The sequence below is a fragment of the Lepus europaeus genome, chromosome 2 (genome assembly GCF_033115175.1).
Source record: "Lepus europaeus isolate LE1 chromosome 2, mLepTim1.pri, whole genome shotgun sequence".
NCBI lineage: Eukaryota > Metazoa > Chordata > Mammalia > Lagomorpha > Leporidae > Lepus > Lepus europaeus.
In genome coordinates, this window is record NC_084828.1 from 132,717,138 (window position 1) to 132,738,364 (window position 21,227).

A 21,227-nucleotide genomic window follows, 5' to 3' on the forward strand; every position below is an offset into this window, starting at 1 on the left:
TTAAAAACACAGCTCTGCTTGAAAAAAACCTGTATTCTTGTGCTTTCAAAGGCGTTCTTCATCTGCCAGTGGTGGCCAATAGGACCATGAGGACATTTTCTAAGTCACACTGTTTTTCCTATCTCTTTTTCAACTATACACTTGGGCTCGGGTATGTGCTGACTGTACATCAGGACAGGAATACTCAACTGATCAAATCTAATTACATTTGCTTCCCAACTAAATTGTATATCACCTTCCCCTCTTGTGAGACAAATGGCCCCTCTTGGGTCCTCAGCATCTGATTATTGCAAACCTAATTGATTTGCGACATTTCATTAATAAAGTTAACTAAAACTAATTATACATATTGAATAAAAGTTTCCTGTGAAATGAATTTTCCTATTTAGCTTAAGGGTTCTTAATTGTTACACTGAATTGCTGGGGAAGACTGCAGAATTACTTTCTCTTGGGAGACACACACACACATATATCACCCCCCCCCATCACTACCAATGTGAATTGTCAGAGGGTGACACCAGACAGCAAAAATGAAAAAAATGAAAGTGAAAGATATTAAAGCAGCCTCCTAAGAAGAAAAGAAATCACAAAGAGAGGTTATACAGATTTCTTCATGTTAAGATGTAAGATTAAGTTTGTTCAATTTGTCACATTATCTTAAGGAATCAAAAATAAAAATTACAAAATCGATTTGTATTATTATTTTATTCACAGTGCAGATTTTCATTCACTTAATCGGTGCATATTGTATTTCTCACTTTTTAATTCAGATAATATGTTTTGTCTAATCCATCCATCTAATTAAGTCTAAATTCTAGCAGAAGTCCAAGGGGAGCCTTCTAGAAGGCTGATGTGCTGTGGCCAATACTGCTCACAGAACCATTTCCAATGCCAGTTGTATTTATCCAACTGAAGATAAATAAACACCCTCTATGTAAAATGAAGGCTAGTATTCATTAATGGTTGTGGATTGAATAAAATATGCCTGGCCCACTAGGATTATATAATTATCTTCTACATCCCAGGAGAAGCTGTTGTTATTAATGGCCCCAATTTGCATTGCTTTCCCTTTGCTTTATGCTGTTAAGGAAGACAATGGGTTATTTTATTCCCTCCTACCATCCTAAACTGACCCCACCTGAGGAACCAGGACACAGTGAAAGGCCCATCTTGTTTTCTTCTTTTTGATCTAGAAGAATCACTGCAGAGCCAGGGTGCAGGGCATAGGTCAAAAGTCAGCGCCCCCCTGTGCTTGCTTTGTGACTCTGTTTGGTTTTTACAGTGCCCCTCTGTGTGCACAAATGTCCTGACCTTGCTGGGATGACAGGCAGAGCTCTGCTGCTCCTGGCTGCAGTATGGACTTGCACTTTGCTCCGGTTGTCCCTGACTCTGGGGGTGAGTGAGTCCAGCATTTGTTTAAATTCTGGAAAGGCATCAAAGGCCTCCTTCCAGATAGCCGCTTATCTTCCATCAGGTCTGCGTTGCATTTTACATTTCTGAGATATCCTGGCTTTTCTGGAATTTAAAAGATGACTCCTACACATCTACATCTTCTTAAGAGTCTTAAACAAATTGACTTAGTAGTTGAATGGAGAGGACGCAACACTTTGGGTACCTACAAAAACTTCTTGGCAGCAAAACAGAATCTCTGCATTTAGAGGTGAATTCTCTGAACTTCTTTTTTAAAGCTGAAAAGCCATGCTTATCATTCTTAATAAACAACAAGAGTTAGAATACATAGAGAAACAGAGTGGTATCTTTATACGATACACAACTGTATGTTACAAGAATTCCATCAGGCACAGGAGCTTCAGCTTTAAGGCTTCAATGTGAGGCCAGAAACAAAACAAAGACTCAAAAAGGCCAGTAAAATGTTTTCTCTAACATCTAAAATGTCACTTGTCATAAAGGAAGGTGCAATAGAAGTTGTCTTTAATAAATCATAGTTGAGGACAGCGCTGCGGCTCACTAGGCTAATCCTTCGCCTGCGATGCCAGCACCCTGGGTTCTAGTCCTGGTCGGGGCGCCAGATTCTGTCCCAGTTGCTCTTCTTCCGGTCCAGCTCTCTGCTGTGGCCCGGGAGTGCAGTGGAGGATGGCCCAAGTGCTTGGGCTGTGAACCCACATGGGAGACCGGGAGGAAGCACCTGGCTCCTGGCTTTGGATCGGCGTAGCGCGCCAGCCGCAGTGCTACGCCACCAGCCGTAGAGGCCATTTTGGGGGTGAACCAACAGAAGGAAGACCTTTCTCTTTGTCTCTCTCTCTCACTGTCTAACTCTGCCTGTCAAAAAAAAAAAATCATAGTTGAAGTTCCCTCATTTTTTCCCATGAAGCTGCTAAGTTTATGTTTGAGCATGAAGAAAGAAAAGAGCATGGGTTTCCCTGTGGTCCGTGACGTCTGCCTGTCCAGAGAAGCCAGCTGGGAGATTCCCTGCAGGTTCAACCCTCATTAGATTCCATCTTCCTTGAGGAAGGGAAGGGGCCACATTTCTCCCAACAGTCCAAGTCTTTCCCTTCGCCATGTGGAGAGGCAGAAATCATAGAGCTTGACGGGACGCCTCAGGGGATGCTGTGGATTTTCTGTCTATTCTGTGCCTTCTGTAAGTTTCTGGCCAGGCTGGGGCATCCCAAGGCCTTCAGGCACTGGGGACTTGTGCTTTTATCCTTGGGATTAGTGAGGGTTCGTCCTTGTCTGTTGTAAGACTTTAGAGGAGGTTCTCTGGTTTAATTGTTAAAAATATGAATAATAACAAAGTAGAATTTTCTATATTTTCAGTTATATGCTAAGAATATCTAGCTACATTATTTATTTAAGCACATGAATACTATTGGCAAATGAACACTATTACTGTAGATAAACTGTGTAAAAAGTAGCTTACTCTATAAAGCAAGCTCTGCTTTTGTTTACTGAAAAAAATCACAAATGTCGAATATTTGTTTTGTCTTTTTTTCCCCATTGGTAAGATTCTGGCAGGCATGTACTTATTCTTCCACTGAAAAATGATACTGCCAAGTGTATAATGGAGTATTGGCTGTGTTTTCATATCCCTTTCTCATGCTAGTTATGTCGCTATTGCAAATTCTTGATGCTTCAGTGATTCAAAGACAAATTTGCTTTTAATTTTTTGCCTTGTGTAACAGATAATCATTAGCTCAGGAAACAAATGTAACCTAACTGCTAGGTACAAATGACTGGAAAATAATTGAGACTGACGTTTTATTAATGGGATCATGTTAGTGGAAAAATGATGACAAAGAACTTTCAGAATATACTGTAACAGGGAGTGATTATAATAATCAAAAACAAAACAAACTACTGTTATCTATGATATATACTTGTAAATTTAAGTGAGGATACAGACTTAACACATCATGTATACATTCATAAAAAAAGAGAAGGCAAAGAAGTATTCTATTGCTTACTTTGTTTGACTATTCCAGTAGTTTATAAGACAAAATCAGCTGAGGTGAAGTCAATAAAATCGAGATGTAGTTATCACTGAGTGAAAACCAAAACCTTACAGAAGACAGAGTGAGGAAGACAATATCGGCCTTCAGAATGATCCTATATCGTCTTTAGGTTTGCTTATTTGGAGATATCAGCGATGCAGGTAAACAAGCCCGCGGCTTTCTAGTTCTGTCCTCTGTTCGGTATAACTGTGGGTATTTCACAATTTTTAGGAAACCAAGAATCTCAGACTTTAACGGAGTAAATTAAACATTCATCCTATATATTTTAATATGCAGACAATAGAGAAAATAAAAAGGGGCCTGTGAAGAGTATACACCAGATAACCCAACACTGAGATTAGAATTTCAAGATATAGAAACATTTCCTAGTAAGCTTGCCAAGTGGTAACGGAAGTCCAACGAATTATTAATCAATTCATCATATAGCAGTACTGTCCAGAGAACTTTCTAGGAAGACAGAAATGTTCGGAGTGTGTACTGTCCTCTAACCACATGTATTTTCTCAGCACTTGAGATGTGAATAGCATGACTGAAGAACTGACTGTTAGATTGTATTTAATTTTAATTAATTTATATGTAAATTTAAATGGTCACTTGTGACAAATGGCTACTATACTGAATGGTACAGGCCTATAAATTTCAAGCCACTGAACACAGTTCTCTGTTTTTTAAACTACACTAATCAGGCTTTCCCCATATGTCGTAAGTAGATTTCAACATGAATTGTTTGGTCCTATAACGCAAGCTCTGAATTGCTGTTTACACATTACTAGTTTAAATCAATAAGAGATCAGAGTTCTGTAGTTTTAAGTTGGTAAAAGTTGTAAAAGGATATTGCAGGGTTCAGAAGGTCCTTCTGCAAATACTCAAAAAAGTTTTGAGAGGTACACAGAAGAATGAGAGTGTTCCCATCTACTAGTCACTAGTTCACCCTCGCAGGCTGGGTTGGGCTGAAACTAGAAGGAAACAAAATCCAAGTTTCCCATGTGGGTAGCAGGAACCCATCTACTTGAGTTATCACAGGCTGCCTCCCAGGTGTGCCTTAGTAGGCAACTGAAATCCACAGCAGAGCTGGGACTCCAGCTCAGGCACTCCAATATAACCCATGGCTTACCTGCTAGGCCAAATGCTCACCCCTCCAAATACTTTTTGCATTTCTGTATAGTGCCCACTGATTGGGCTGGGGACTTGGATATTATTTTATAGGAAACCAAGGGGAAAAATTGATAGTTAGTGGTAGAATTAATATAGCTTCATTTCTTTAATAAACAAAAACCAGTTTCTTATAATGAAGTATGTTTTGCTTATTCATCTAAAACTTAAAGATCTGAAAAAGTTACAGATTTTAAAAGAATGGCTTTTTCAGTTTTTGTTATTCTTAAGCAAGCATCAGAGATATTTGTGAAGTTCTGCTACAAATGTGCAAATGTTTAAAACTGAAGGCTTTGGAAATACAGAAGGGAAGCAGGTGCAAGAATCCCTTCTAGCAGGAACTTTCTGGATTTACTGTCCTCCTTCTACCACTGAAGTGCTAATGGGATATTAAGGAGAAACAGCACCTTCTGCTCAATGCTCTTAGGATGTAACATAAGATATACTGTCCTAGTGTCTACCTCACTAGTATACACATTATCGTGCAGATTCCAGAGCTCAATTTTTACAGAAAACATGCACAACCCAGACTCCTAAGCTCAACCACACCTCAAACATAAAACAACCCAAGATCTCTGAAGAATGCTGCTGTTTTATCTGCAAGATTAAAGCCATTCTAAATAGTTTCCTAAAACCACCACCATAGTATATCTTCCAGAAGGTGCTTTCTACTTACCAATCTAACAAAGAACAATGAAGTTATGTCTAATATATTTATCTGCCTACTCAGCACCTACCTAGTCTACCTATTCTCTACTTTGATAAAATGAAAATACAACATACTCAAATTGGCCCAAGCTACATTTTTCCATTTTCCTCCCAGGACTAGGGAAGCTGAAGTCTTATTCTTTGAGCTGAACGTTTTTGTTTTGTTTTTTTCAAAGGAAAAACATCCTGTTAGTTGAATAAATCCAGGATGCTTTTTTGTGAAAAATATTATATAGGCCAAGGAGATTGGAGATGGACATACGTAGTGGCCCTGGCCAACTCTGCTGCTGTCTGCACCAGGTTCTGAGAGAGGTTACTGCTCCACTGTGTAAAGCCACATGATTAATGCCACTTTGTAAGAGTGAGACTCTGTTGTTTTCTGAAGATGAGCAGGTCAGATTTAATGTTTGTGGTCTTTAGATTTCAGGGCATTACAAGCCCAACAGTGCTTGCTGCAAGTGACTATGACCATGAGGACGCCTTGCCAACAGGTTGCAAATCTCTCACATGGTTTATGTATCTGTACACGAATGGAAATACTTGGTAATTCTGATGTTTCACATAAAGTCATATCAATACATATACTCTTAGTCTGTATTTGTATATTGGAGAGCACGAGCTAAGAATAGGACTTCATTCTTTCCTACTTCCTCTGTTTCTTTTACAGGACAATGGTGCCTGTGGTTTCTTGTGTTACCTCCATTGTTGATAGATTCAAGGAAACCATGGATGTCTAGTTACAATGCTATAGATGAAAGACATTTACCTGATATCGACTTCCTGGATGGCTTCTTTGACTTATTCAGATAAAAACCCAGCCATTTTAGAATAATCTATGATGTTTCAAATCTGGAACAAAAAAAATGAAACATTAAAATTATTTACTATATATGATCAGATTTCTATTTTTTAAGTTACAGAGTAGTCACTAAGACTGCATATTAAGAAGGTTTTAGAAGGGAATTAAGGGGCCGGCTCTGTGGTGTAGTGGGTAAAGCCTGCCGCCTGCAGTGCTGGCATCCCATATGGGCGCCGGTTCGAGACCTGGCTGCTCCACTTCCAATCCAGCTCTCTGCTATGGCCTGGGAAAGCAGTAGAAGATGGCCCAAGTCCTTGGGCCCCCGCACCCATGTGGGAGACCCAGAAGAAGCTCCTGGCTCCTGGCTTCAGATCAGTGCAGCTCCGGCCATTGTGGCCAATTGGGGAGTGAACCAGCGGATGAAAGACCTCTCTCTTTCTTTCTCTCTCTCTGCCTCTCCTTCTCTCTCTGTGTAATTCTGACTTTCAAGTAAATAAATACTTTTTTTTTTTTTTTAAAAAAAAGAAGGGAATGAAATACTTTGTGGTCTACATCAAGGACATATTTTTCCTTATACAGAGTTAGCTAAAGTTGCTGACTCTCATCCCTTTTCTGTTTATGGTCAGTATCTTCCCTGATACGTTGTAGATAGACACTGGAGAAAGAAAAAAAAAAAAGTGCTTTTGGCTGAAATAGTGTAGTCTTATTCCAGCTCTGTTCTTACTTTGTGAAGACATAGCTACCAAATATAAGAAATATGCAATAATGGATTGTATTTCTACTTGTGAATTTACAGCTAAACTTTGCTGAGTGACTTCATTTTCTTTTTGCTGTAAGGTTTATACAAATGTTATTGTACCATAATTTTAAAAAATGCCTTTTACAGTATCTTTTTTTCTGTTTTTCTTTATCATGAAGTTATACCTGAATGTGGTATAAATGTCAAGTTGGAAAAGAATATAAAATGAAAGAAAATATCTGCTCATTCCCTCTAATCTTCTCTCTGGATTTACCTCCCAAAGTTACTTACTGCTAATAATTTCTTATGTACCCATCTAGAATTTTAAAAATGCATTTGCATGCATATAAATGTGTACATCCATATTTTCTGATTCTACATATTATACTTTTATGGTCTTTGTTTCCTTTTATTTTACTCAGTAAGGCTAGTAAAATTTTCCACATCAGCATTTATAGATCTATCTTATATTTTGATGACTATGCCATATTTCATTAATTGCATTGATACATGAAAATTTATTTAGCTAACTTGCTATAAATGGGCCTATATCTTTCATTCATTCTTTTCTGTCTCTTTTGGGTGTTAAAAATGTATCAATGATCTTGTTCATACATTTTTATTTTATTTTATTTAATTAATTAATTTTTTTGACAGGCAGAGTGGACAGTGAGAGAGAGAGACAGAGAGAAAGGTCTTCCTTTTGCCTTTGGTTCACCCTCCAATGCATCACTAACTATAGTGTTCAGCAAATGCAAAGTAGGGAGACCACTGTTCCACAGGAATATAGACAAGGGCTATAAAAATAATCAAATCATAAGATGTTAGTTTCATTTTTATACTTTTTCATTTTTTCTATATTAGCTACCACATATCACTGATAATATATGATATTTGTCTTTTTGGGATTGGCTTATAAAATAAGTGAATATCAAGTAATCACAGATCATTATAGTAATATAACGTTCTTAACCATTGGTGTGACAAAGGTATAAAATAAAAATTTACAAAACTATATTTATAGCAATACTGATATACACAGGCATTTCTTTTTCGTTTTTGTTTTTTGATTATTTATCTATTTTTTCTCTTTTAAAATTTTAGCTCCTACATGTAAATGAAAACGTGATATTTGTATTCCTACGTCCAGCTTATTTCACTTTTTTAAACAACTGTTTACATCAACTTAACTATAGCATTGTTATATAGAAGATTTTGGCATTAGAACAATCTACTAGGAAAAAATAAAATTTTCTATAAGAAGATATCTTTTATAAAATACCAAGAGAATATGAGAATTATAGGAAAACAATTTATAGAAAGTGTCAGGTTTATGGTACTGTTTTCCAAATAGTTAGTAATGATTGTCTAAGAACTGAAATGGATAGTGGATTACGAGGAAAGTAATCCTAATTCCAAGACAAATAGGAAGTAAGAAGTATAAAGGGGGCCAGCGCTGGGCTCTCTTGGTTAATTCTCTGCCTACAGCACCGGCATCCCATTTGGGCACCGGGTTCTAGTCCCGGTTGCTCCTCTTTCAGTCATTAAATATTTCAAAAATACCATATAGTGTTCTACCATATGGGACTTTAAAAGACTAGGAATAGATACATGTTTTTCACAAAAATCCATGCTGATAACTCAGTAGATCAAAGGCCAGGACATTTTCAAGAATCATTATACAAGAATCACCTCGAAGCCTTTTCCATTCCTGATAAAGTGGCAGCAATAAACTGTGTGAAGGTTAAGGGCTGGGACACATCATGGTAGGATGTGTTTTACATGAAGTGACATCATTTGCATGGAAAGAAAATTTCTTACGTCTGGATTAGTGGAACATTCTTGCTCTAGGGGAGTACCACGTTGGTTCAGAAGCATGTTAAATGTATTTGCATTGGACAACAAGAAGAATTTGGGACAAAAAATGAAGTATATATCAGCAGAAAATTGTAAATATATGATGTTTTCTAGAAGAAATGCTATGAGATTTTTATTCATTCTATTTAGACTTAATCCTAGTGCAGAGTAAATTCATAGTCACAGTCACAAATATTTGGGCTTAGTAAAGCCAGTGAGATTATTTGGGCCATAGGGGGTGATCATTGGCACTTTATCATTTATTAGTACTCATAAACTCAGCCTGCTATGCATAATACAGCTCCCTGGTACTATTTCCCTTCCCCAGTCCACACTACTTGGCATGGCATGATGATTGCCTTGGATTCATTTTGCCCTAATGTGTAACTCACAGGTTAGATACTATGCTGTTAGTGCCGCCTACATATCTAAAGTTCTAGCTCCAGCTGGTGAAATCTGGGCTCCCAGAGATGTTCGTTCACTACGGAGAAATTCAGCTGCTCAGTCCTATTGGCAGACCTCTGCTGACTTATACGATCAGAACACACCTCTGGTTTTTGACCAACACCAGTATGCCTCTGTGAAAACAACAGATATTCGCCTAAATTCAACTGAGAGCTGTCAAAGCACCTGCGTGCCCTGGGAGAAATCCTTCAGGGATCTAATCATTTGGGGAGCCGCTGGCTTACAGTCAATCACCAGCTGGTTGGCAAGTATCTGGTTAGTTACTGCAGTTGACTACAGTTTTGTAGACCATGGTGCAGTAAATAAGCACTTATATTAAAAACTGAAAAAGTAATATATAATTTGTTGTGGAATGCTGATCAGTTTATGTATTTTAGAAAATGACTTATTCAATTAAAGAGAGAATGGTCTTTACAGTTTTAGAACACCAAAGATAAACAGTAAATTTTAGATATGGGAAAAATGAAGTTACTAATAGTGTATCATCTATTCTTGTAAAAAGGGCTATTGAGATATAACTGATATGGAAAAATGTCATATATGCATTTTGATGAATTCAGACTGGCTATCATAGTTTTAGCATTTTTCCCAACTAAAGAAGGAATTTCTAGAATTCATCCTTATTCTATCTAGTAAGACGACAGGCAAACGTTATAACTAAAAAGGAATGGAATATGTTTTTCTTTTCGGTGAAGAAAACAGGACTTGATTTCAACTTATAACTGTAAATCAATTCCCATGTAACTAGTTTGCCTTAAAAAGCAGCCTGCCTTGTACATTCATATACTGGAGCAACAGCTCAGACCACGGGCCTTGGGATCAGACTCCCTGGGTTTAAATCTTGACTCTATTCATTATTATATTTGAGCAAGCTACTTATCTCTTCATTGCTCAATCTCCCAATCTACACAGTGAGGAGAAAGCAGTGACCATCTGAGAGGGTTACTGTAAGGATTAAACAGAACAGTAAAGGTTAAACATTGTGTTTGGCACATTGTATGTGCTCGACTGATGTTAACTTTACTTCAAATGTTAGCTTATTAAAAAGCCACGAAAATAACCTCTGGGTCAGGGTGGGAAATGTCTAGCCAGGGGTCCATATAAGAACCCAATGCAATTGCAGGCTGGATTTGAAATTTAATAAATGTATAGCAGACTAATTTTTAAGCTGATAATTGTGTATGGCCCGCAAATGATGTTATAAATATCCACATGGCTCTGGGCAGAAAAAAACGTTCCTTACCCCTGATCCAGGTGAGCATTCTAAGTAAGCCACAGGCATTGTATACTGTGCATTTGACTCACCTGGGGCCTTGCTAAAATGCTTATCCAGTGGGTCCTGGTGGGGTCTGAGAGTCTGCATTGCTTATCAACTCCCAAGTGACACCCATGGTGCAGGTTTGGATGCAGCACTGAGGTGACTGTGGATGGTTGCTCCTGATTTCCAGTACAGTGGGTTTCAAACAAGAGGAATGGCAAAGGGGTAGGGGAGAAGGTGTAGATGATCCACATAGATTCAGTATCTCCCTGGGTGATTCTGATGTTCTCCCCTTACCCGCCTTCCAACACCTGAAGCACCACTGACTTGAAATTTCAACTTCTATTGTTTTCCAACTTTCCCTTTCTTACTTTTTAACTTTCCTCTTGGCATTGCTGTTTTAGATTGAAAAATATTACCAGTGTTTAGTTCCCTAATCTGCAAGACTAAAGCATCGATGTTAAGTAAATTTACTGTGTGTAAGAGGGTAACATACCTAAACAACATTAGAAAAACATTCTCTAATATTCTCCTTATAAAACATAGGGATCTGAAAAATGCATTTAAAACTTGCCATAGTTTTAGCTAAAAACAATACCAAAGAGGCAAGGAAGTGGCTTTTGGTACTAGAAGTGGAACCTTAAGTAATAGAAGACAAAGCAGCATCAGATGTAGTCTATTAAAGGAGTTAGAATCCTCAGAAGAAAGAAAGGAGCAGTGGATACTATGGAAATGGCCAGAACCAAATAATATGGCCACAACAGACATTCTACCAATCTGGAAGGCAGGGCAGAAGGAGGGGACATTTTGAAATGGTTTCCTTTTCTAAACTTGTGCTCAATGCGCTCAGTGCACTTATGGGGCAAAGGTTGTTTTCGTTCTTTGGTGTGTGCACAGAGCCCAATATCACTCAGATCCACAGTATTTCCTCACTACAAGAGTTTGCTACTGTTGTTCATACATTTCAGAGACATAATTCTTCATTCTCCAAAGTAGATAAGAAGAGCTTTGATTAATACCAAATGAGAAAATATCTAAAGAAGCTTAGAAGGCAAATTAGCAATCATAAATTCTCTTTAAGAGCACACAGCCATATGTGTATTTTCCAATATTCTGTTGGCAGTTAACTATTCAGAGTACTTGAATCCATTGATCTAATTAAGATTTTAACATCATTTGGTTGAGATCAAGGCATCTTATATATCTGTAAAATGAACAAGGAATCACATAAAAGTTGAAACAAAATGGAGGATTATTAATTTTATGATTAAAAATTTTAAGTACATTCAGAATTGGATCTTGAAATAAAGGAAGGCACAATACAATTTTTTTGCATTGTTAAAACCTAAGTATACTCATTTCTTATCCATTTTTCTAGATTTTAAATGTTAGAAAAGTAGCAACATGATTAAAAATATTCTTGGGTATAGGAAAGAAACTAACAATAACTGACAGATTCTAGACGTTTATTTCTATTTAAGACATTAGATGATACATCTATTAAGGAACAAAACCAAACCAAAAACAAACCCTTGGAGATTGAACTTCAGGAACAATGTAAAATAAAGCAGTCATACAGGATCAGCGTTGTGGCGAAGAATGGAAAGCTGCTGCCTGCAATGCTGGCATCCCATATGGGCACCGGTTCATGCCCAGCTGCTCCACTTCCCATCCAGCTCCCTGCTAATTGCATGGGAAAGCAGTGGAAGATGGCTCAAGTGCTTGGGCCACTGCCACCCACACAGGAGACCTGGAAGAAACTCCTGGCTCCTGGCTTCGGCCTGGCCCAGACCTGGGCATTGTTGCTATCTGAGGAGTGAATCAGTGGATGGAAGATTTCTCCCTGTGTCTCTCCCTTTCTATATAACTCCGACTTTCAAATAAATAAGTAAATAAATAAATAAATACAGAAATCTTAAAAAAAAGGGGTGGTGGTGGCTGGCGCTATGGTGCAGTGGGTTAATGCCCTGGCCTGAAGCGCTGGTATCCCATATGGACGCGGGTTCAAGACATGGCTGCTCCACTTTGGATCCAGCTCTCTGCTGTGGCCTGGGACAGCAGTAGAAGATGGCCCAATTCCTTGGGCCCCTGTACGCACGTGGGAGACCTAGAAGAAGCTCCTGGCTCCTGGCTTCGGATCAGCACAGCTCTGGCCGTTGTGGCCATCTGAGGAGTGAACCATCGGATGGAATACCTCTCTCTCTGCCTCTGCCTCTCCTCTCTCTGTGTAACTCTAACTTTCAAATAAATAAATAAATCTTTTTTTCAAAAAAAAGAAGTCATAAAACATTTAGAGTACACGTGAGATCTTTGCTAGTGAAATATTTTGAAAGACAATTTTGCATTTCATGTGCAAGGCAAAGATTTTCTGCCATGAACACCTGCTAAAGAGAAAATCAAAATCTGAGAGCAAATCTTTTAATGCTAATACAACCATTGCAAGTGGCATTATCAACATGTCATTTCTATGCTAAAGATAAATATAAATTCTAAATATATACTTTGTTTTCTATATCCATTGTCAACTTTGTCATTAAAGTAACAACTAACCAAAGAAACATTTGGCAAATTTATAGTTCTTTCAATTTTTTTTTATTCTGATTGAAACATTTGTGTTTTATAATGACAGTCACTTGCCAAATCATTCATATGGTACCTCAAATCCATACAAATATTCCTGGATTTAAGATTTTTTAATATTAAGCCATTAAAAAGTTGATTTTTTCAGAAGCTAAAATTCATACTCTGAATAAAATAGAAAGCAAAGTGACAGTTAAATTTAGGCTAGAAATCAAACTATTACTTTTGTTTATCAGAAATTTAGTGTTTCGTTTTAACAAACAATAGTGAAAAGAAACATAAACCAGGTAATCCAATGACTTTAGGCAATTTTGAAAGAGAAAACTTAGAACTGCTTAGAAGAAAAAGTACTGGTACATTCCAATGGTGGTGCATTTAAAAGTTGATTTGTCCATGTTGGTAGCATGAGAGAAAAGTATTTTTACAATGGTCTGTGGTTCTTTGTCATATTTTGTTGCTCCAGCTCCGTATTTGCTTATTGCTACACTGCATCTTCAAGATAGCCTTTCAGTCTTTACAGTGCTTGGATTTACTGTAAACATGACTTCTAATTTAGGAGACCCCTTGGCATTCCCCAGTTGTGACCTAGCAGGAGAGAGTTGTGTAAACTAGTGTGAGGCAGAAGGGCAGAGCTGGCAGTAGGCAGTCAAAATGCGAATGTGATGGGACTCCATCTTTGTGTCCCTGTAGCAAAGCTGGAAGCAAAGCACAGTAACTCTCAGTGAACTACTTGAAAAGTGCACTGTGACAACATAGGCTATAGGAGAATGCACCATGTTTTTGAACTATGAGTTTCAGATTCCTTCTCAATTAAGCATTTTACCTCTGCTTTGGGTAAGTAGCAGATTAAACTTTTTCTTCTTATTCCTCCTCTAGTATAGGGGAAAAGTAGCCATTATTATTAATTAGTTATAGTAATAACACCAATAATAGAAAGTAATAGCAGTAGCAAAACCAAACCAAACCAAATTACCCTCCCCCCCCCATTCTGAAACCAAACAAGAAGGAAGAAAAACAAAAAATACAAAATCTGAGCAATCCACAAAATGGACTTTTTGGGAATAGTGCCTAGGAAAAGAGAGAGGGGAAAGATTTAAGCCCAGGAGTGCTGCTGCAGCATCAGGGACTGAACGATGTTTGTAAATCTCAAGAAAGACTAGTTTTCCAGCAGCATCAGTGGAACCAGGGCAGAAAAGCAGTTTTTTTCCTGAGATGGATATTCAGTTTAAGAGTAAAGAAGAGCAGAACCAGAAATGAAGGCCTCATGATGAGAACAAAGAACAATGAATTCAGGAACAAATGGGGAAGACAGAGGACATAAGAGACTTGGAACTAATCATTATGAAAGCTGAGCAGATGTTGAGACCTTTAAACTTGGGGCTACTCCGGGTACCTTGAATCAGGTTACAGAAGCTGTCAGCTATGATCTGGGGGGTGGGCACCTGAAGCTATCATGGGAAAGCTCCATGTTTGTCCTGGGCAGATCCTTTAACAGGATAGTTTGAACGTTTTGAAGACTTCAAGCATAAGCCAACAGGATAATTATATTAGACTTTTATTTTTAAAAATATAACCAGGAAACAAAAGGAATCCAAGAATATCCCTGGAGGGGACCTTGTGGGGACAGAAATCTTAGGTTAAGAGTTGCTAAGTAACACCTCTAATATCACACAGCTTGTTACATGGAAGTCTCCATTCCCTTCTCCCATTGCTTCCGTGCCCATGAATTGCTGTCGGGAAGGGTGCTGTGGGGAAGAGAAGGGTGTTGGGAAACCATCATAGCCAAGGAGAGATTATCTACCATAAAGCTAGGGAACCATGAAAAGAGACAGGAGCCATGGCCAGGTTTGTTTCCCTCCCTCCCTCCCTCCTCCCTTCCTTCCTTCCTTCCTTCCTTCCTTCCTTCCTTCCTTCCTTCCTTCCTTCCTCCCTCCCTTCCTTCCTTCTTGCTTCTCAAGGTGTGAAAGCTTATGCTAAGGGGAATAAACATTTGGGGGCCCAGGACGCTCAGGTGGTGACAAATGTTGGGCATGAAGTACTTTTGGGAGACACAGTTGCTCAACAAAAGTTAGCAAACACGAGAGAAGGCTGTGAGCTTTGCCTCCCTGTTAACTTTCTCTTCCCAGAATGACACAGGAAATAAACACAGCCAAGCCCCAAATGTGATCCAAAAGAGAGTGAGCATCCACTCTCACTGGGAAGAAAAGGCAGCAATGGGGCTGTGATGCTTAAAGAGGCCATCAGCAAACAGACAGTAGGCAAAGAAAGAGCCTTCCATGCGCTCCACTGGTCTCTACCCATTGCCCCAGGACCAATTGGGCAGGAGAGGCATTTGTGGGGAGATCTGTTGAGTTCTCCTGGAGACCATGGGAGGCCCATACAGGAGACATTTAAGAGAACTGGCAAACACGGGGCTCTGGGCAGTCTTGAAAGCCAAAGACCTTTGCCCAAAACCTTGCCTCAGTTAAAATGTGCACTGGCCCAGGCTACGGGGATTGGGCTGCGAGGCGCCCTGCTTTTTTCCCTCCCCATCTGGATGCAACAGAGGACACCGTGGTAATACCCGAGGGTGGGCGGGAGCTGTGTCCTGTGCCATGGACTCTCCCGGTGTGCAGGGAGAGAGGAAGAAGGGGCCGTGAGTGATGCGGAGACTTGCCCCGAAGCGGATGAGGCGGCTGGGGACACTCTTCACTTCATCTCAAAAGTAGCACAACTCTTTTATTTATTATTATTATTATTATTATTTTCTTTTTTTTTGCCACGGGTCATTGGAGTAAGTATAAAATCATTCAGGGGCCATGCAAAATTATCAACTTAAAAAGTAGCCTGCTCTAAGATGTATTGCGTTTCGAGTTCCACCTGCAGTTGCCTTGGCAGGGCCAGACAGACCAAACGATTTCCCGGGGCCTGGGGGCGGGGACGACGTCCCCCAGCCCGGAAAGGGACACCCCACACGGAGGTATAGGGGCTTGCCACTTAGATCACGTTAAAAGACGGGAGTTAACGGGAAGCCGCCATGGAAAGTTGGCTAGACTGCATCCCACGTCTGCACATTTCTCGCCTGTGCCCCGAGGGAGCTGGAGCAAAACGGAGTGAAATTGTCGGGGCTGTTTCCTCCCATCCCAGAAGCCCATCACCTGGTTTGGAGAAGGGCGGCCAGCTCCAGGGTGGCCGCTGACCGCGGAGGCTGGGTCCCCGGCACACGAAGCTCACGGCGCCCGCCCTCGCAGTCCCCAAGCCCGTCGGGCGGCCCCGCGCACTCACCAGGTCCGGCCGCCAGCGGGCTGCGCGCCCTCACGACCCGCCTCGGCGGCAGCCGCTCCCCATGGATCTCGGCCGCGCGTCGGGCTCCGCTGCTAGCACCCTGCCCGGCGTGCTGCCACTCGCCGCTGCCCGGGGTCTTGGCTGTCAGGCGCTGGAATCTCCGGCGGCTACGCGACTCCCAATTTATAGCCAGGGGCGTTGCTGTGTTCCAGGGAGGAGGCTCTGTTTTGCACTCCCGCCTCCTCCGCCCCGCCCCGGGAGACCCTCCAGGCCCAACCCCTCCCTGTGCAGAAACTGGCGGCAGCCGGGATGATGCCACAGTTGTCCCGCGTCGCCTATCAGACTCGCGCTCACCTGGCCCGGAGCCCTGCCTGGCGAGGGGCAGCGAAGAGGGAGGCAACCCGGGGTAGCGAAGCATCGATTCCCAGAGCCTAATGTTCTCCCTCTCTCTCTGTCTCTCTTTAACTTGGAAAACTTTTAAGGACGAGTTAGGAACTTCTGTTTCCTGTGACTAGCTCCAGCTTTGACAGTACCCTTGTGGGTTAAGGATCACAGTTAACACGCAGGGTTGTAAAATGAAAGCGTGGACATTGGTTTCCTCTACTGGAACTGCTGAGTTACATTTTGAAGATATCAAAATAAAGTAATAAAACAAAAGATGACAACATATTGAAGGAAGAGTTAATATCAAGTCTTCATAAGCTATTCTAGGAAAAAAAAAAAAGGAAAGAAGAATAAGGAACACTTGCCGGTTGACGGTATGAGATCAGTATTACGCCTGTACCAACACCAGATGAAGACGCTACAAGCAAACTGCAGGCTGTTATGAATATAAATAGAAATTCTCAACAAAATGCTAGCAAATCAAATCTTGTAATTCATACATGACCATCAAGTGAGATTTATCCTAGGAAAGCAAGAGTAGTTTACCAAAAATCAATTAATGTAATTAACCATGTCAACAGAATAAAAGACAAAATTCACTGGATCATCTTAATAAATTAAAAGCATTTGAAACATCCAACATTCTTTCATGATAAATACAATCAAGAAACTAGGAGTAGAAAGGAACTTCTTCAAGCAGTAAAGTCTATGAAAAACTCATTAGCATTATACTTAATGTTGAAGTTTACTGTCTAAGATCAGGGACAAGACAAGCAGGCCTGGTCTCCCACTTCTGTTCAACTTTGTACTAGAGGTTCCAGCCAGGGCAATTAATCAAGGGTAAAAAATAAACAAACAAGCAGATAAATAATGACATCCAAATTAGAAAGGATGTAAAACCATTTCTATTTGTAGATGACATGATCTTTCTATTTCGAAAACCCTAACACGTTAAGTAAAAAGCTATTAGAGCTAATCAATGAGTTTAGCAAGTTTCAGAATACAAGATCAATATATAAAAATCACTTGCATTTTTAAAAAAAGATTTATTTATTTATTTATTTGAAAGGCAGAGTGACAGAGAGAGGGTGAGACAGAGAGAGAAACAGCCCTTCCATTCATTGGTTCATTCCTCAAATGTCTATAAGGGCCAGGGCAAGGCCAAGCAAAGCCAGGAACCTGGAGCTCCATTGGAACCAATCATGTGGGTGGCAGGGGCTCAACTGTATTTCTGTAGCAATAGACAATAAAAAAATGAAGTACAGAAAACAATTCCATTTACCATAAAGCAAAGGAATGAAATACTTAAGGAAATTTAATAAAAAGGGTGTAAAACTTGTACTCTTAACCCCCTAATTGTTGAAATGAAGTAAGTTAGACATAAATAAATGGAATGATGTTTTATGCTCATGGATTAGAATATTTATTATAGTTAAAATGACCTTAATCCTTGAATGACCTACAATTAAACACAGTCTCTATTAAAATCCTAGTAAGCTTTTTTTTTTTTTTTTGTGGCAGAAATTAGCAAGTTTATCCTGAAATTCATGTGATAGTATGAAGGAACAGAGTAGTCAAAAGAATTCTGAAAAAAACAAATCTGGAGGACTCACACTTCCTGATTATAAAATATACCACAAAGCTATAATAATGGAGACTGTGTGGTGTTAGCACAGGCATAGAATTGAATTGATTGATATAATGGAATAAAATTGAGTTCAATAATTAAACATTTACACTTATGATCATTTGGTTCTTGACAAGGGTTCAAGACAGTTCAGTGGGGACAGTGAATAGTATTTTCAACCAAAGGTATTAAGACAACTGTATTTCCACACACAAGGGTAAAATTGCACCTCTTTTAATAGCATACAAAACTTTAGCTACAAAAGGAGTATAAATGTATGAATTAAATTGTAAAGCTCTCACTAAGAAATATGGGAGTAAATGACCTATGATGATGTAGGCTTGCTTAAATATAGCACCAAAAAGCATAAGCCATGTGGAAAAATAGATAAATTAGATTTCATAAATATTGGAAGCTTCTGTGTTTCATAGGACAACAATAAAATGAAAGGAAAACTTCCAGAATGTGAGAAGATCTTTGCAATTTATATATCTGAAAAGGACTTATAATAATATATAAAAACTTTTCAACGTAATACTAAAAACATAAATAACAAAATTAAAGTGAAATTAAAATTAAAAGCAAAGAATTAGACAAGTTACTTCCCCAGAGAAGATAGTCCAAAGTCCAATAAGCACAGGAAAAAACTCAACATCATTAGTCATCAGGGAAAGGTAAATGGAGACTGAATCGAGATATCATCTCACATGGGATAGCCATACTCACAAAGTAAGACAGTAATTCACTTTGTCCAGGCTGAGGAGAAATTGGAGCCCACAAATATTGTTAGGGAGAATGTATACTGGTGCAGCCACTTTGGAAAACACTTTGGCAATTCCTCAAAATGTTAAACACAGAATTACCATTGATCTACCAACTCCACCCACCCATGAGAAACGAAAGATAAATACAGAAACATAGACATGAAAGCTCGTAGCAGCATTATTCATAATAGCCTCAAAGCAGAAACAAATTAGATGCCCATCAACTGACAAATATCTAAACAAAATGTGATTCAGCCATGCTATGGAATATTATTTGACAATAAAAGGGAATAAAGTACTTGTTACAACATGGTTGATTTTTGAAAATATTGTGCTGAGTGAAAGAAGCCAGTCACAAAACACTATATACTGTATAATTCCATTTGTATGAAAAGTCCAGGAAATGCATATCTGTAGAGAATTTTGGTTGCCTAGAGCTGAGAATGAAGGGTGGGAGGAAATGGTAGTGGTTGCTAATGAGTTCAGGGTTTCCTTTTGGAGTGATGAAAATGTTGCCGATTTGATTACTATGATAGTTGCACAACTTTGCAAGCATACTAAAAATCACTGAACTGTACTGTACACTTTAAATGGGTAAATTGATGTTTGAGGAGATAGATACACTTACTCTGATTTGAACATTACACAATGTGTACATGTATTGAAAGGTCACATGGTATTCCAGAAATATGTTCAATTTTTATATGCCAACTAAAAGCAGATTTAAGGTAGGTGAACTGTATGATAGGTAGGTTACACATTAATAAAGCTGTTTTAAAAAATCAAAATATGAAATTTGTGTGTATGACTTAAGGCATGAATAACTTCTAAAGAGAGCAGAGGTGCCCCATTCCCATCTTTCATGTTCTGCTCTGCACCAGCTAACAAGTTCCCTGCAGGGCCACATTGCAGATCAGAAACCTTCATCATGAAAATTAGTTATTAATTACAGTGTATCTTTAAAAGCAAAGGCTTTTATTTGTCAACATGTAACACATTTATAACATGTAACACATAACATAATTGGCAACACACAGCATATTTGACAACATATAACACAACATACATCATACACACAACATACAACATACAACATGTAACACATGTAACATACATACAACATATGTAACATATACAATATTTTTAAATTCTCATAAAATGAAAAATGCCAGACTTACTGAAATGTAATCAAGCACATAGTACCCATAAGTTCCTACAGGAAGATGTGGTGGGAATACAAAGTGGAGGAAGTCAAGGTCCCTAAGTCCTGGGTTGCTAATTCAGGAGGGAGACAGCATCTCCTTCCTCACCAGACCGTGCCTCTGGGATAGCTGTAACAGCTCACTGTATTCCTGGAGTGTCGTGCTCCTAAGAATTCCCACAAAGGCTAACAAGTCCCTCTGATATAACACTGATGTTGAATATACACAGATATATCTTTGGGAAGAATATGCTATTTGAAATGTTCTTGAGGTTTAGATAGGATTTTGAACTGGAGACCAAGAGAACAGTATTTGTATAAGTTCTATGGCAAAAAAAGTGTCATGTACATGGGAAAAGAGAGTTACTAGAATTTTCTAAAACCTGTGAATAATAAGTTATGATTCATTAGATACTTACTATATCCATCACATATCTCTTAAGCACTGCACATCTGTTAACCCAATTAATCACTAAATCAAGCTCTTATAAAAAGTGCATTTTATAGATGAGTGGTAGAAGATACAGGAGTTAGGGAAGTTTCTCACACTAACATTTTCTTTTTAAATTTTATTTATTTACTTTATTTAAAAGGCAGGCACACATGCACACATGCACAGGTGCACACAGAGGGATGCACACACACACATGCACACATAAACACATATGCACATACAGAGAGTCAGTGAGAGACCTCCTATGCCATTTCTTCTGTAGCCCAGGAAGGCACCTCTCCAACTCACCTGCTCCCAATATGCCACACTCTTTATGTTCTTGATTCAGATCTTTTAGTTCCCTGTTTTCCTTACCCTGCAATGAGTCTAGCTGAATTACAGAGGGAAGGTTACAATTATGAAATAATTACATAACAATTGTCTGGTAATAAAAAATAAAATGTAAAAAGAAGTTTATTAGCAAGGGAAGAGCAGGAAGGAATCAAGCAGAAACATTGATCTACAT

The 21,227-nt window shown here is 39.0% G+C and overlaps 1 protein-coding gene across 2 annotated transcripts in view; it reads right to left on the reverse strand.

Moving 5' to 3' along the window:
- AGTR1 (angiotensin II receptor type 1) overlaps positions 1–16,436 on the reverse strand; it is a 46,559-nt gene extending 30,123 nt beyond the window's left edge. For both annotated transcript variants that reach the window (XM_062178602.1, XM_062178610.1), the window contains exons 1-2: positions 16,293–16,436; positions 6,097–6,179 (exon numbers count right to left, since the gene is read on the reverse strand). The gene's annotated coding sequence lies outside the window, so the exon portion shown is untranslated. The remainder of the gene's footprint in view (positions 1–6,096; positions 6,180–16,292) is intronic.
- Between the last annotated feature and the right edge of the window lie 4,791 nt (positions 16,437–21,227).